At 40.7% G+C, this 15351-nt stretch overlaps 1 non-coding gene across 1 annotated transcript; it reads left to right on the top strand.

The window, feature by feature from the left end:
- Positions 1 to 6543: 6543 nt before the first annotated feature.
- LOC141636549 (small nucleolar RNA R71) lies at positions 6544 to 6649 on the top strand. The gene has a single exon (XR_012541155.1). It is a non-coding gene; the product is annotated as a small nucleolar RNA R71 (small nucleolar RNA).
- Positions 6650 to 15351: the final 8702 nt, after the last annotated feature.

Below are 15351 nucleotides of genomic sequence, written 5' to 3'. Positions count from 1 at the left end.
CACCACCCATTTACACTATCTCCTCAAAAATATGGAATAAAGCGGAGGAGTGAGACCGTCACAGAATGAAAATAAGCGTATACGATCTCGAAAATCAAACCAGCTCAAATGATTTTCCATTTTTCCTTCTCTGGTTACTTCACTGTGTAACATGATTTCCTCTTTTTTTTCATTTTTTTTTCTTTTTCTCCTTTCACGTTTTTCTTTTTTTTTTTTTTCAATTTCAATTCTTTTTTTTTTCATTCTCCCTTCCATTATTTACACCAACTCCAATCAAAATGATACGGGCTAAACTGCAAACGGAAAAATATACCACAAAGACATACTAAACTAGCTTGACTAGGCAGGCTCAGTTTGGGATGTAGCTTGTGGGTCAAAAAGGCAAGTTTTGGCTTAAATGGAGCTAAATGGGTGAAAAATATAAGAAAAGGGAAAAATTTGCAAGAACCTCCCTGCATGTGACACCGACCACAAACCCGAATGTGTGCATTTGATAAGAAATCGAATGTCATAAAAGTGCAAAAATGATAAACATGCTATGCAAGGAGTACTACGCTCAATTCCTAATGAACTGGTCATGAATGTCACCAGTTATGGGCTTTAAAACTCAGAAATTATAAGTAGATTGCCGATTTATCAGGTCAAGTCTAAACAGTCAGCTATATTTGAACAAAAACTCGTAGACTATGCGTATGACAAAGCTAATAACCGTCAATAAAAGTGCAAGGCTCAAGTAAAATGACAAGTTAAAATGCGGTATCATCACGGAAATCAACCGTTCCGACTCAACCTATATGCAAAATAAACGTAAATATTTTTAGATTTTTGAAATTTTCTAATTTTTTTGGATTTTTGATTTTTAATGAAATAAATAAACAATGCAAGCTGAAATAAATAAACGTGAATGCAAAACAAATGCAAATGCAGACTCAAAAGGATGCAATACCCTCCCCAAACCAAAATGGACAACGCCTTCGTTGTCCTCCAGCATGCACCAGCAGATATATACAGCGGAACGGGAATATACAACCTATAAAAGAAAAGTGAAAACAAAAATAAAAGAGGAGACAAAATAAAAGAGTGAGATGGGACATACAAAATAAGAACTTCCCCAAACCAGCCAGAAAACTGGGGAAGTGAGTAGACCAGTAGCTACTCGTCAGGCTCATCATCACGCACGTCCTCCACCGTCACCGTGTAGTCTAGATCCACCTCCTGCTCTCTCCTCCTCCTCTGCTCAGCTCGAGCTCTCTCCGCTGCCGCCGCTGGGTCCTCGTTCTCCTCCTCCTCCTCACTAGCAGACTCCGGGTACCCCTCAGCTGGGAACCGGTAGAAGGAAGGGTGTGGCCAACCCTCTGGGATAGGACGGTGTCACCTCATGTGATACTCGTATAGAGGGAACAAAGTGAAAGCAATGTCCCGCTCCATACGAGCCTGTCTCTTTGCAATCTCAATTAACAACCCGTCACGGCGCCCTTGGTCCATGATCGAGGATGCCTCAAAGGGTGGAGGAAGTACAAAAGTAGCCGGTAGGACCGGCTGTGTCTGTGTCTGGTCAGCAGACGCGGGAATAGGAGTAGGAGTAGGGATCGGGGTAGGTGTGGCCGTAGAAGTCTGGCCACCCGTGGAAGGTGAGGATCCTTCTCTGGTCTCAAGTCTACGCCGCTTCTTAGCAGTGGATAAGGTAGTAGGTGGGCGGATCGGTAGGTGGTACTCGGGTAAAGGTGGCGGTCGGGCGCCCCGTGCAAAAGTGGGCAAAGGGGCGAGACGGGGCAGGGTGTCACAAGGAAGGTCTACGGACATGGAACCATCTATCTTCCATGTCCGGTAGTCTGTGGTCAGCCAAGTCTGAGAGTGCATGCCAGCTAGGTTCAGATACCTATACCGTCTATATAAGGTAAGTCACGAGGCAAGACGGTGAGGAGAGAATGGGCAAGAAAGGTGGCTATGCCACTGCAGACCATAGTGCCCATGAGCTTCTGTCCCTGAGCCTGGAAGTACTTGGCGGTCAAATAAGCGATGTTGAGGATAAAGGGACCCTCGCCGTCGATGTTCAGGTAACCGCCTAACATAGAAAGCTCGTGGTTGTTGATGTTGTTTAGCTCCTTTCGGCCAAAAATAGTACTTCCCATCAGTCTGAGGAAGTAACGGGCGGGGGGAAGGTGGATCTGGGCGAGCTTTCGCTCGTGAAAAGCAGTATGTGCCAAAGCCCGCCAAAGCAGACTAATGACCTTCCTAGGGGCAACAGTGGCTCTCGTAAAGCAAAGGCCGAGTTGGGTACCAAACTCCTCAAGTGTCATAGAAAAGGTCCGGTTATACAACCGGAAGGACACAGAAAGACTTGTGGGGACAACATCGTGTGCCCCGGAGGAGAAGGTAAAGGAGCTGAAAAAATCAAGGCTCACCTCCACTCATAGTGATAAGTCCGGTCATCCCCGTGCCCCGTAGAAGCTCACAGACTGGCTCATAGAAGCCGAGTCTATGTAGTGACGTACGGCAAAGAAAGCGCGTAGGGAGAAAGTCACAGTCCACTAATTAAGTTATAAAATCTAGTTTGATGTACACCATTAACAAAAATTACCTGCGGGTACTCAGGGTGGGATTCGAGGTTGTCATCCACTCGAATCGTAACACGGCTAGCAGCAGGTGTACCACGACCACGACCGCGGCCTCTAGAACCTGAGGTAGAAGACCGTCTAGTGACGGTACGAGGAACTAGGCCCGCTCTGAAGGCAGCTGTGACTGCAGGTGAGTCCGTCACAAGGGTGCTCACCATGGCTAAGGTAGAAGCTGTAGCTGCAACAGTAGATGCAGCAGAGACCGCCACTGAGGAAGGAAGGCTAGCAGCAGTGCTAGCAGGTGCAAAAATAGTACCGGTAGCGCTAACAAGAAAAAATGTAAGCGTGGTGGGTCATGCGGATTAGCAGTACGGAGGCGGTGGTGTGAGGGACCACCGTCTCGTGCAAGGACGGACTGACAAAGAGAGCTAGTGGAAGGCACAGAGCTAGAATCCATCCTAAACAAATAGGGCAGGGGAATTTGATAAGAAAGATTAAGCTAAACAAAGCAGAGAATTCCCAAAGACAGTCGAAAAATTCGACTTATCAGCCCAAAAATTCCCAAATTTTCCTCAACAAATTCGAATAAGACGGATAGACAGCGGTAGGGTAAGGGTAGCATATGACAAATGCAGCAAATTAAGCAACAATTGAGGGAAATTAGGCGTATGGCAGCAGGAAAAATCCCATTCACAGTCGAAAATTTCGACTGAAATTAACCCTTAATCGCAAATTTCACCAAAAATTCGAATGAAACATATGAATCATCAATGAGGTACGGGAATTAATCATCAAGTAAGACAAATTGGGCAAAGAATCACAATTATAGTTGAAAATTTTGACCCAATAAGGAATTTCGAAACCCTAATTCCTAATTCAGTTCATAAAAAGCAAAATTAATGAAATTAAAATGCAAAGAAGTATTGGAATTACTTACTTGACGATGAGGAACCTACAAATTGAGCAATTAATCGATAAAACAAGCGAGAATGGTGATTTTTGATCGAAAAATCACGAACCCTAATTCCTCTAATTGACCGCGTAAAACAACAAGAATCAAGGGGAAAATAGAGGGCAATGGACAATTAATTAGCAAGGAATAAAATGTAGGTGGTGGATTTGGTAAATGGGCAAGAAAATGGAGGATTTTGGGGTTTTTTTTTATCGCAAATAAGGAGAAGGGACGAAATAATGAAAGGGGATAAGAAGTAATAAGAAAAAGAAGGAAGTTAAAGAGACTCTCTGCGTATCCTTTGCAAAATCACTCGATCGAGTGGTTTAACACTACTCGATCGCGAGCTTCTTGTATTCATCTACTCGATCGAGTAAAAAGTTACTCGATCGAGTACTCCCCTCTTCAGCTTTTGTCGATCAAGCAGTATGGAATCATTCGATCGAACAAAATTCACTCTATTGAGTACAAAAAGTACTCGATCGAGCTCTTTTCCTCGTGTAAGCCTTTGAATTTGCGTATAACTCCCCAAACCTGCATAAAAACACTCGCAAAAATATCCCAAAATACCAAATACAAAAAGTAACCGTCTATAGTCTTCTAATCTATGCTAAAAATGTCTAAACTCTAATTGTCCTAATTAAAAGCAATAAACAAATCCAAAAGAAATTAAAAATTGTTTATACAATTTGTTACACGGGGCATTTCCCCGCTCACTTCTCAAAGCAATTCAATAGCCCCTCGGAGGGCTTCTGACTGGAGGACGTCACCTCAGCAACATTAATCGTCCTCTTCAATTTCCATGAGCTTGAACTTGAATCGTTAGGAGGAGAATAGTTGACGTCCACATACGCGCGAACTTTTCTCGTCCTTACTCCTTTCTCACCAGCTTTAACATCATCGCTCCCACTTTGACTGACATTAATCGCACAATAACCATTGACAGCTCCTTTAATATTTTCATATGTACCTGCAGCAAGGAAAATAGACGAACTTCCCTCCTTTTTGCTCTCAAACTGAGGCGGAGGAGTCACGATAGCAGCACAATATTCCAAATTTTCATTTGGAGTATCAATAAGAGGGTCAGTAGAAAAGAGGGCATTGCAAGGCTGAGCTTGCATGGGAGCCCTTCGGGACTTAGACTGATGGAATATCAATACCTCGCCCCCAACCTGGAAAGTCAATGTCTTGCCCCCAACATCTATCACTGCGCGGGCATTAAATAAAAATGGTCTCCCTAAAATGATAGGTGTATGTGTGTCCTCGGGGATGTCAAGTACAACGAAGTTAACGGGAATAAAGAACCTCCCGATCTTAACAGGTATGTCTTCTATGACACCTAGTGGCCATGATATAATACGGTCGGCCATCAGAACAGTCATATTTGTACAATTAAACTTGTTCAAACCAAGTCTCTTAGCCAGAGACAGCGGTAAGACACTCACGCTAGCGCCAAGATCGCATAACGTGTTATCAATTATGTAGGTACCAATGTGACACGGAATCGAAAAACTACCCGAGTCTGACTGTTTGGGAGGTAACTTATTCTGAACTAGGGTCGTCCCTACCTTGGTCAAAGCTATCGTCTCATGATCTTTAATGTGCCTCTTACGTGATAAAATTTCTTTCATAAATTTAAGGTAAGAGGGTACCTGTGTCAGCAATTCGGCGAATGGCACAGTGACTTATAAGCTTTTCATGAGTTCGGCAAATTTGCCGAATTGTTGATTAGCCTTAGTACTCTGCAAACGCCTCAGGAAAGGCACCGTGATGGGTATCTCGAGCCCTTTGTTCCTCTCTTCCAATGTATCAGCCGGATCAAGCTTTAAATCCTTTGATCGAGACTTCTTTCCTCTCGAACGAGGTCTTTCAGGCGATGTTTCACTCGATCGAGCACTAGAAGGCTCTCGATCAAGGTCTTCTTTGTCAGCAGCACTCAATCGAATAAAAATATCACTCGATTGAGTAGAATCTTCAACAAAATCATTCGATCGAGCAGTTTTATTTACTCGATCGAGCTCTTCTTTTTCCTGTTCACTCGATCGACCAGAAATTCCACTCGATCGAGTCCTTTCTTCAGCATTTTTACTCGATCGACCCCCAGAAATTAGTCAATCGAGTACTTTCTTTGTCGTCAGCTCTTTTTCTTCAGCAGAACACTGTTCATCAGTAGTAATTACCTTCCTCGGATCTGATTTCAATAATTCCGGTCCCTCATATGAACGACCGCTCGTCAAATTAATTAAATTTACCGTCTCATGTGGATTCTTATCAGCTTGTGACGGTAAATGACCCTGCTTCCTCTTAGATTGGTTCGCGGCTAACTGGGCAACTTGAGTTTTAAGTGACTTGATAGATGCATCTTTCTGTTGGTCACTTAGTTGCCATTGCATTATAAAAGACTGCAGCATTGTCTTCAACTCAGATAACTCGCTCACCCCACCTGAGGATGATGCACCTTGATTAGGTGTAGGAAAGGAAGGAGGCTTCTGAAAGCCTTGTTGAGCCTTGTGAGGAGGGACATATGGCTGCTGCTGCTGCGGTGGAGGGGTAGGATTGAGCACATTTTGACTGGTCCACCTCAAATTGGGATGGACTGCCCCTTGGTTATTATAATAAGAACCCCCTCCTTGCTTTTACTGTTGAAAAGCAAGGACCTGTTCTTTCTCTGTAAGACAGCCAACAGCAGTGTGACCGTCGTTGCTCCCACACCTTTCACATGTGACGGTTTCTCCTCTAGTAAGCAAATGAACCGTCTGAGGGTCCCCAGCAGAATGCAGCTCCAACTTATCAAACCTAGCATTCATGGCTTCCAGCTGAGCCACAACTTGCTTATCGACTTCATGAACTGTTCTAATACCATCCCTCGGATTCCCATACTCAGCACAGTGGTTCGCCATCTCTTCAATAAGGGTCCATCCCTTATCATCGCCAGTGTTCTTTTGGAATCTTCCATTGGATGATGCATCAAATATGGCTCTGTGATCATCGTACAGCCCATTGTAGAACTGATTGGACATAAACCACAGATCAAAACCATTGTGAGGAAGACACCTCACCAACCTCTTGAACCGGCACCAAGCTTCATAGAGCGTTTCATCAGGTGCCTGCTTGAAACTAGTGATTTTTGCCCTCAGGTGATTAGTGCGCTGCGGAGGGAAATATCTCTTATATAAAGCAAGAGCAAGGGTCTCTCAGTTTGTGACCCCTGCGGCCGTGCGGTCCAAATCAGTCAGCCACTCTCTAGCTGAGTCAGTCAAAGAAAAAGGAAATAGCACCTCCTTAATCTTGTCTTGAGTTACCCCCTTTGTGGCGGAGATAGTAGAACAGTAGTCCTTAAAGACCTCCATATGCTTCCTCGGGTCTTCACCTGCCACACCTCTAAAGAGATTTCTCTCCACCAGATTGATATAGGACGGATGGATGTCGAAAGTATTTTCATCCTCAGTCTGGAGATTGAAACCTTTGGGAATAGATGATGCTTTAGGCTCCGAATGACTTGCAATATTCGGCATCTTTACTGGTTGGTTTACAGAACTGAAAGTGTCTTCTTCAAAAGACGGATTTTCTGTAAATAGGCAATCTTGAAGCTCTGGTTCGAAAGTACTCAAGTCTTCCTTTCATGATACTCTTTGCAGACGAAGTCTATGCCTGAACAGTCTCTCTGGCTCAGAATCAGCTGAAACTAACTCCAACCTATGTGACCCGGTATACACAATACTGAAAGAAAATGAATAAGAACTGCCTCAAGGAATAAAAATTCCCTGAGACGGATAAAATAAACGAAACAAAAACAGATAGGGCAATTGCCTCCCCGGCAACGGCGCCAAAATTTGACAGGGTTGTCGTATACCTATCAAAAATAACTAACTAAGCTAACTATATAGATAGGGAAGTCAGGTCGATCTCCTCAGGGAGGCAAGATATCTGTAAGAGTCCGTCTATTTGGTCATAAATGGGGGGTTTGTAATTGGTTTTCTAAACTAAAAGATTTAAAGGAAGAGAAACAAGGAAAGAGCAATAAAGACATAAAATGAGAATAAACTATCAATGGAGAGGGGACATGACAGGATTTCGGTTCACTATGGTAGTCCAGTGACTCAACTGTAAATAACTTAGATAAATTACTACGAGACGGATATGGAAAGGTCCTTCCGGTCCACTTTCTACCCTAGATTCCCACTAACTTAACTTATGTTCTCGTCAGGGTAGTCTACTGTTCATAGCAGGCCTATTTAGTCCAATCTTCCAATCCAGGATTAAATTTAACCAGATTAAAAGGGTGACTCAGAAGCGTGCACTCAATTAAGTCGGTAAATACAGTTATATTGCTATGGGGACAGAGTCTCACAACTAATTCATCTAACCTATTTACTATATCGTCACATTTCTACTGTAGATCCCCTAATCCTAACATGAAACAAATTAGCTACTCATGCTATTAATATTGTCAAAACTAATAACAAAGAATAAACTAACATTAAGCATGATGAAATAATAATTAAATTGCATAAAAGATATTAGGGCAGAAAATTAAAGGAACAAAACAAGTAATTAAGATGAATAAATGAAAGATTAAGAATAAAAGAGAGTAAGGGATTACAATCGCAAGAATCCGGCGTAAAGAACAACTAAATCCGAGCGAGAAAATCCGAAAGCAAAAGTTACAGTGAAAGAGAGAAAGCAACGTAGTGTTTACAGTGAAAGATGAATGATAAGATAAAAACTGAATCCTAATGACCTAGTTATTGTGCGTTTAAATAGAAAAATTACTAAGTCTATAAGCTAAAAATAAGTTCTTGGACTAATTAAAGCCCATAAAAGACAAAACCACTCGATCGAGCAGTTTGAAACAGCTCGATCGAGCAGTTCTCCAAGTAATCTACTCGATCGAGTAGAATTGTTACTCGATCGAGTAACTCCTAATTCCAACTCTATTGGATCGAGTAATATACTACTTGATCGACCATTTCCAGCCATAGAAACCACTCGATCGAGCAATAAAATAGCTCGAACGAGTATTCTTCCTCCAAAACAGCTCAAACTCGTAAGCGATTGCCTCGTAGACCGTGCCTTCACGCATCCCAATGCAAGATCTCACTCTGAAAATCCCGTCTCCTCAAAATGCATGCAAAAAGGGACAAAAAAAGGTACGATTCCACTACTTTTACGTTCATTCCTACAAAACGTACAAAACGAACCAAAGTAGCCAATTCGGGGCAAAATACAATATAAACAGTATGAAAGTACATAGAAACACGTGCTAAAATAGGCTAAAAAGACTATACAAAATGCATGTATCACTACACGGTTCACATCTACTCCAAAATGGACCTGGTCAAATACATCTTTGAAAAGCCCATGCTAAACGGAAGGCTGTCTAGGCGGACACTCATGCTATCCTAATTTGACCTCAAATTCGTACTCCTCAAGGTTATTAAGGGAAGGGTAGTCGCCGATTTCCTAGAAGAAAACCCCGTCAACAAGTATCCAACGACCGACACATGGTCACTCCCTGACGAAGACATCCTTTGTGCCGACACCGACGCTTGGGACTATACTTCGACGGTGCATCAAACTTATGAGGCTTCGGGGTAGGAGTCCTTATAATATCAACAAAAGGGGAACATATTCCGATCTCAGTCAAGCTAGACTTCGCCGTCACCAATAATGCCGCCGAATATGAAGCATGCCTCATCGGCCTACAAGCAGCCATAACACTTGGCATCAAAAAGTTAAGAGTCCACGGTGATTCCTCACTCATCATCAATCAGGTGTCCGGATAATGGAAAATTCGAAGCGACAGCTTAGCGTCCTACCAAGCAAAAATCAATCAAGAGGCCGAATTCTTCGACCAAGTCGACTACTTTCACTTACCACGGGAGGAAAATCTATTTGCTAATGCCCTAGCAAAACTTGCCGCGCTCGTCAACATACTCGACGACATGACATTGATGCCCTTATGTGTCAAGAGAAGGAGCGAGTCAGCTCACATCTGCGCCATTAACAACGACGAGGAAAACCATGTCAAACCTTGGTACCAAGCTATCCTCAACTAAAAAACCAAAAATGAATTCCCTCCAAACTCTGATACAAGAGGACAAAGAGCCATCCGCTTACTTGCATCACAATTCGTGATAAACCAAGAAAACCTATACAAAAGAACACCCCAGGGGACCCTTCTCCTTTGTATTGATCACCACAAAGCCAAGAAAGTCATGGAAGAGGTCCACAAGGAGAATGCGGCCCCCACATGAGCGCAATGATGCTAACCCGAAAAATCATGCGGTTAGGCTACTATTGGACCACCATGAAAGCCGATTGCATAAACTACGTCAAATATTGCCACAATTGCCAAACCTTCGGCAACATACAACACATACCACCATCCCTCTTATACACCATGACATCACCCTGCCCTTTCTCGACCTGGGTCATCGACATCATCGGAAAAGTCAACCCGATATGCACCAAGGGACACTACTTTGTCCTCATCGCAATCGGCATCATACAGTCTTGACCGCCAAACAAGTGGACAAGTTCATCCAAGACAACATCATCTGCAGATATGGGATACCCCATGAAATCATCAGCGAACAAGGGTCCCACTTTCGGGCGGAAACACAAGCCTTGCTGGACAAATACAAAATCAAACGACACTAATCATCCCCCTATTATCCACAAACCAACGGAGCGGTAGAGGCAGCAAACAAAACTCTCATCACCATCATTAAGAAGATGCAGGACAATTACCGCGATTGGCCGAGCAAACTCCCATTCGCACTTTGGGGATACCGAACCTCCATTCGAACACCAAAGGGAGCAACACCCATCTACCTAGCATACGGTATGGAGGCAGTACAACCAGTAGAGTTGGAGGTTCCATCTCTATGCATTCTACTAAAAAGCCAAGTCCCTGAGGCGGAATGGACTCGTCGAAGGTTCGAACAACTCACACTCCTAGACGAGTGGCGACTCAATGCCTTACACAATGTCCAGCTATAACAACGACGTATACAACGGGCATTCAACAAAAAAGTCAAACCCAGAAACATCAAAGAAGGCGACTTAGTCCTCAAGTCGGTTCGAGCACCATTACCTTTCTATCTGAGGGGGAAATTCAAACCCAATTGGGTCGGGCCATACCTAGTCAAGAAAATACGTTCGAGGGACACAGTGAGACTGAGTGACCTAGATGGGGAGGATTTAACAAACCCAACCAACCTTGACCAACTCAAGAAATACTACCCTTGAACATTATCAACCAACAAACTCTTCCCTAGTTTCACAACTAGTGACCACAATCTCCCTTTCAAGTCAATTCCTCAAAACGTTCTGATTTGAAAGTGCATGTTTTATAGATTCTAAGTTACAGCACCTTGACATGTTTCAAACAGTCGTTGATCTGTCAAAGGCAACATCCATTTGCACTCAAACAAAAAACCTGAACTACGAGCATCGTTTGATTTCACCTCTTCAGGTGGATACGTAGGCAGTCCTTTCTTACACAAGAAGGATACAACCACACAACCCAAACAAATTAACAAAACTTTTGAACTACGATCATGGTTTGATTTCACCTCTTCAGGTGAATACGTAGGCAATCCTTTCTTACACAAGAAGGATACAACCATCCCTACAAAAAACGATCACCTATACAAATTCAAAAAAAAGGTGAAAACATGCCCTTTTCTCAAGAAAAAAGCCTTTCTCCCTTCCCACAAAAATCCCCTTCACACGTGCAAAGTTTAGGACGATTCAAACCGAATTGCCTCTATGAAATATATGGAAGAAACAACAAGCATTCACAACTTTTTTTTACACAAGAAATCCTCTTATTCAATTAATAATGAGAAGGATTACAAACTTGACAACAATAAAGCTAAGCAAGTCCACAACTTGCCAAGCTAGAGTGTCGACCAAGACATCTTACATAGTAATACTAGCACAAAAACACACAATACATAGCTAGTACAACATAATAAAAATACACAAACACTAGTACAACATAATAATAAAGTGGGTAATGGAGGTCTTCACTCTTCCATTCTACACTTGCCTTTACCTTCGGGGTACATATTCCCCTTGTTCTTCTTGTTTGCCCATCTAGCATGGGCTTCCTCTTTGGAATGGATCCACAACGGTGGTGACATCCGGTCTCTTGCAAGACCCTATACTCGGCCCAGGCCGAGCACACACTCGGCTCACCATATCTTTGGGACCCAAGCTCCTTCTCTTCGGTGGCCTCACCACTTGACATAAGCGGGAGTCACCCATGTCGTCGAAGCGAGGTTTGGTACCTCCCAAGTCGGCCGAGTGGTCCACCACCTCTTAAAAATCTCCACAAGCTCGGAGTTTTGAAAAACACTCTCTTGGACGAGAGTATCTTGAGCGGGCACCTTCTGTTGACGGCCCATTTGCCTCATAAGCCTTTCGGGATAAATAAAGGAAGCGACCTTCAAAACCCACCACCATCAAAGAACAAGAACAAGCGGCCAAAGCGAACAACCCCGTGAAGGACCTCAAATGCCACCACAGCACCACCTAAAGAATGTGAGGACCACCCTCCTCCACCAATTTCGAGGTCCAATAGGCCTCGGTGGACGTAAAGCTATCCGAGTACAACTTCTTCCTCATAGTAAGGTGACGGAAGGAGTAAGAAGAAGAATCAACCAGAGGCTCAACATACCTTAGCCTCTCCATGAGCCATACTTGGAGGATCCTTGGAAATCCGAACAAAAGAGCTTCTCCATAAGAACCCTTCTTGTTCAAAGCTTGGATGATCTAGCCAAGCACCAACCACGATGGATCCAAACTGTTTTAGCAAGATTTTACACGTAAGTATTGTCTTGCTAGGGGAATATTTTGCAGGGTGATCTAACTCAATAAACAATGCCTGACTAGTATGATAAATAAGTAAAGAATAAACAATAAAATGGAATACAAAGATTTATACGTGAAAAACCCTGGGAATAAGGGAAAAAAAACCACGGGCACCAACCTATGAGGGATTTTTACTATAGTTTTCTGTATCCTGACAGGGAATTAGTGTGTCAGGCTATTAATAAGGAAGAATGTATGTAGAATTTACTAGAATGTATACAACAAAATGAGAGTAAGTGAGTAAGTAATTTTTTTCTCCTTTTGTCTTCCTTCCCTTTGTTATTTATAGTGGCCTCCTCTAATCTTCAACGGCTCCTCCAACATTCATATGAACATTCCTAGTTAATAGGCCTTATGCCCTATTTACCCGGAAGTGGGTATTTGACTTTACAACTGCTTATCCTTATGTTTTGCTTGGTTGACTGCTTCTTTTCTTTTGTAGGTTTGTTGAATAGGTCTCCCGTGAAAGTAGGAACCACTTTATTGCATTCTGATTGTTGCATAATGTATTCAAGTGATATCCAATATGTGTTTGATATGTTGGAGCTTGTGTCCTCCACAAATTAGTGTGATAACATTTGTAAATCTCTTACAGGTTCACAAGGGTATACTTCGTATTTTAATCAGTTGATTAACGATTACCTAATAACGGTTGGCTTGCTAGAAAGTTTGACGTTATTATCATACAGATGGCGGTGATCAATTGGTCCCTAAAGGTCACACCTATAGGATGTGTTTGAGAGATGTGGTTATAGAAATATAATCACATTGATGCCTTATATGACTAAACAGTTAGTCAAAATGTTGATGAGACAATTATTTAATGAAGATTAAATAATATTAGTTGAGACGAATTAACTGTCAATTCGTAAATTGAATATAATAAGTTATATTTAATTAAATGTATGTAATGTTAGCTTGGACGAATTAATCTGTTAATTTGTAATTAAATGTAATCGGTTGTATTTAATATCAACAAGATGAATGTGTCATAGTGGTAATAGTGAGGGTACTCAAACCAAGAGGTCATGGGTTCGATCCTCACTAGATGACAATTTACACATTTTATACATTTTTGGAATAACCGAAAATAAGAAGAAAATTATCATCTTATTTTCGGATATGGGCCGAGAAAAATAAAAAAAAAAAAAGAAAATCCTACCCTAACCCATTCCTATACACGGTTTATAAGGGAGTGGGGAGAGAATTTTCTAACCTAATTTTTCCTATGCCATTCTTGCCTCCCTCTCATCAGAAAAAACACAAAAACCTACAATTATTTAGTTAATTTTTGGATCGATTCTAGCATAATCAAAGGGCATATCTCATATCGTCTTGGGTGTAACTGATAGGCGAATATCTACTTTGATATTGTTCTTAGGCCGTATTTGCTAGGACCGAAGGTTATTTCTAAATCCTATATAATTTTGTTTATGCAATTTAAATTTTATGACTAGTTTCATCATTATAATTCGTTATTGTCCTTATATTTAAAGGGATGCATACAGATAAATCCCACAAGTGGTATCAGAGCCAAAGCCACGAATTTTAATTTTGATGATTTTCATAAAATTGTATGTAAACTTTTAGGGTTTCGAAAAAAATAGGGCACGGCTGAAAATTTTTTGTTAATGCCGAATAAAAAAAAAATTTACAGCCGGTGTTTGTTCCTTTTTGATGCGAGATTTCCAATTTTATTTTTCATAATGTTGTTTTAATAAGTTTAAATTATCATATGAAGAATTGGTAGATGTTTGATTTAATGCAGATTAAGTTAAAACATAAATGGAATCGTCATGTTTGATTTAATGCAGATTAAGTTAAAATTAAAAAGGGCATTAGGGTTCTAATTTTAAAAAACCGTGAAAATTTATTTTTTTTTGTTTGATTCTTGTTCACGAGCAGAATATAAAAAAATTGTTATGGTTTTTACAGAAAACCGCAAGAAGAAAGAAATAAAAACGGGCTGTTTTTTTGTTGTTTTGTCTATTCAGCCGAGCAACATATAAAAAAAAAATTTCGTTTCTGTTACTGTTCACGTGCTGGACAGATTATAAAAAAAAAAAAAAAAAATTTGTTTTTTTCAGTTTAAGCTGTAAAACCGAGATAGTTTTTTTATTTATTTTGGTTGTTTCGGTTTTTTTTTTACCAAGATAAATTTTAAAGAAATTTTTGTTTTGTTTTGGCAAATTAATTATTGTGAAGCGAATCATAATTAAAAGATACCTAATTATTTTAAAGCAGTTTAAAATTTTGACGGATTGAATTCATATTACAAGTTTAATATGAATTAAGATTGAAATTAATGTGATTAATTGAGGAATTGTCACTTAATTTGATTTAAATAGGTGGTTTGGATAAAATTAATCAACATAATTAAGGAATTGTGTCATGTATGTTTAATTTATTTTTTAGTTGATGCATTTTTTTAGTTGAATGAATCGATTGAATGGTTTAATTTACGTATTTTTGAAATCGGTTGTAAATTATAATACTTAGTGTGGCCTTAGTCAAATTATGTTTTCGTAATGAAGGAAACATGATTTTTTATGTAATTATGAGATCTCGAATCTCCTTTATTTTTTCTTTAGTTTTGGGTTTTGAAATTAGAATGTAATAAATAGGTTTATTATGTAAATTTTATTTATTGTATTTTTCAAAAGAAGACTAAAGATGGAGATTGGAGCTCACTCCCGCTACATGGATCAAGATGGAACATGAAGACAAGCTTCTCGGGTCCAAGGATGGATTCCAAACTTGTATTTAATGTTCATTTTGATAGGATAGGCAGGACTTTTATTGTTTTACGTTTTCATTTATATTGCTCTTCATTCACATGATATTTTATGCATCATATTCCGCCTAAAACCAAACCACCTACTACTAAAATGCATGAAAATTGACTCATATAGGTTGTATGTTAGTTTTCATGGACATACAGATGTCACTTTTTATTAA

The sequence above is a fragment of the Silene latifolia genome, chromosome Y (assembly GCF_048544455.1).
Source record: "Silene latifolia isolate original U9 population chromosome Y, ASM4854445v1, whole genome shotgun sequence".
Classification (NCBI taxonomy): Eukaryota; Viridiplantae; Streptophyta; class Magnoliopsida; order Caryophyllales; family Caryophyllaceae; genus Silene; species Silene latifolia.
Note: the sequence above shows the minus strand (reverse complement) of the source record. Positions and strands in the feature narration are given on the sequence as shown.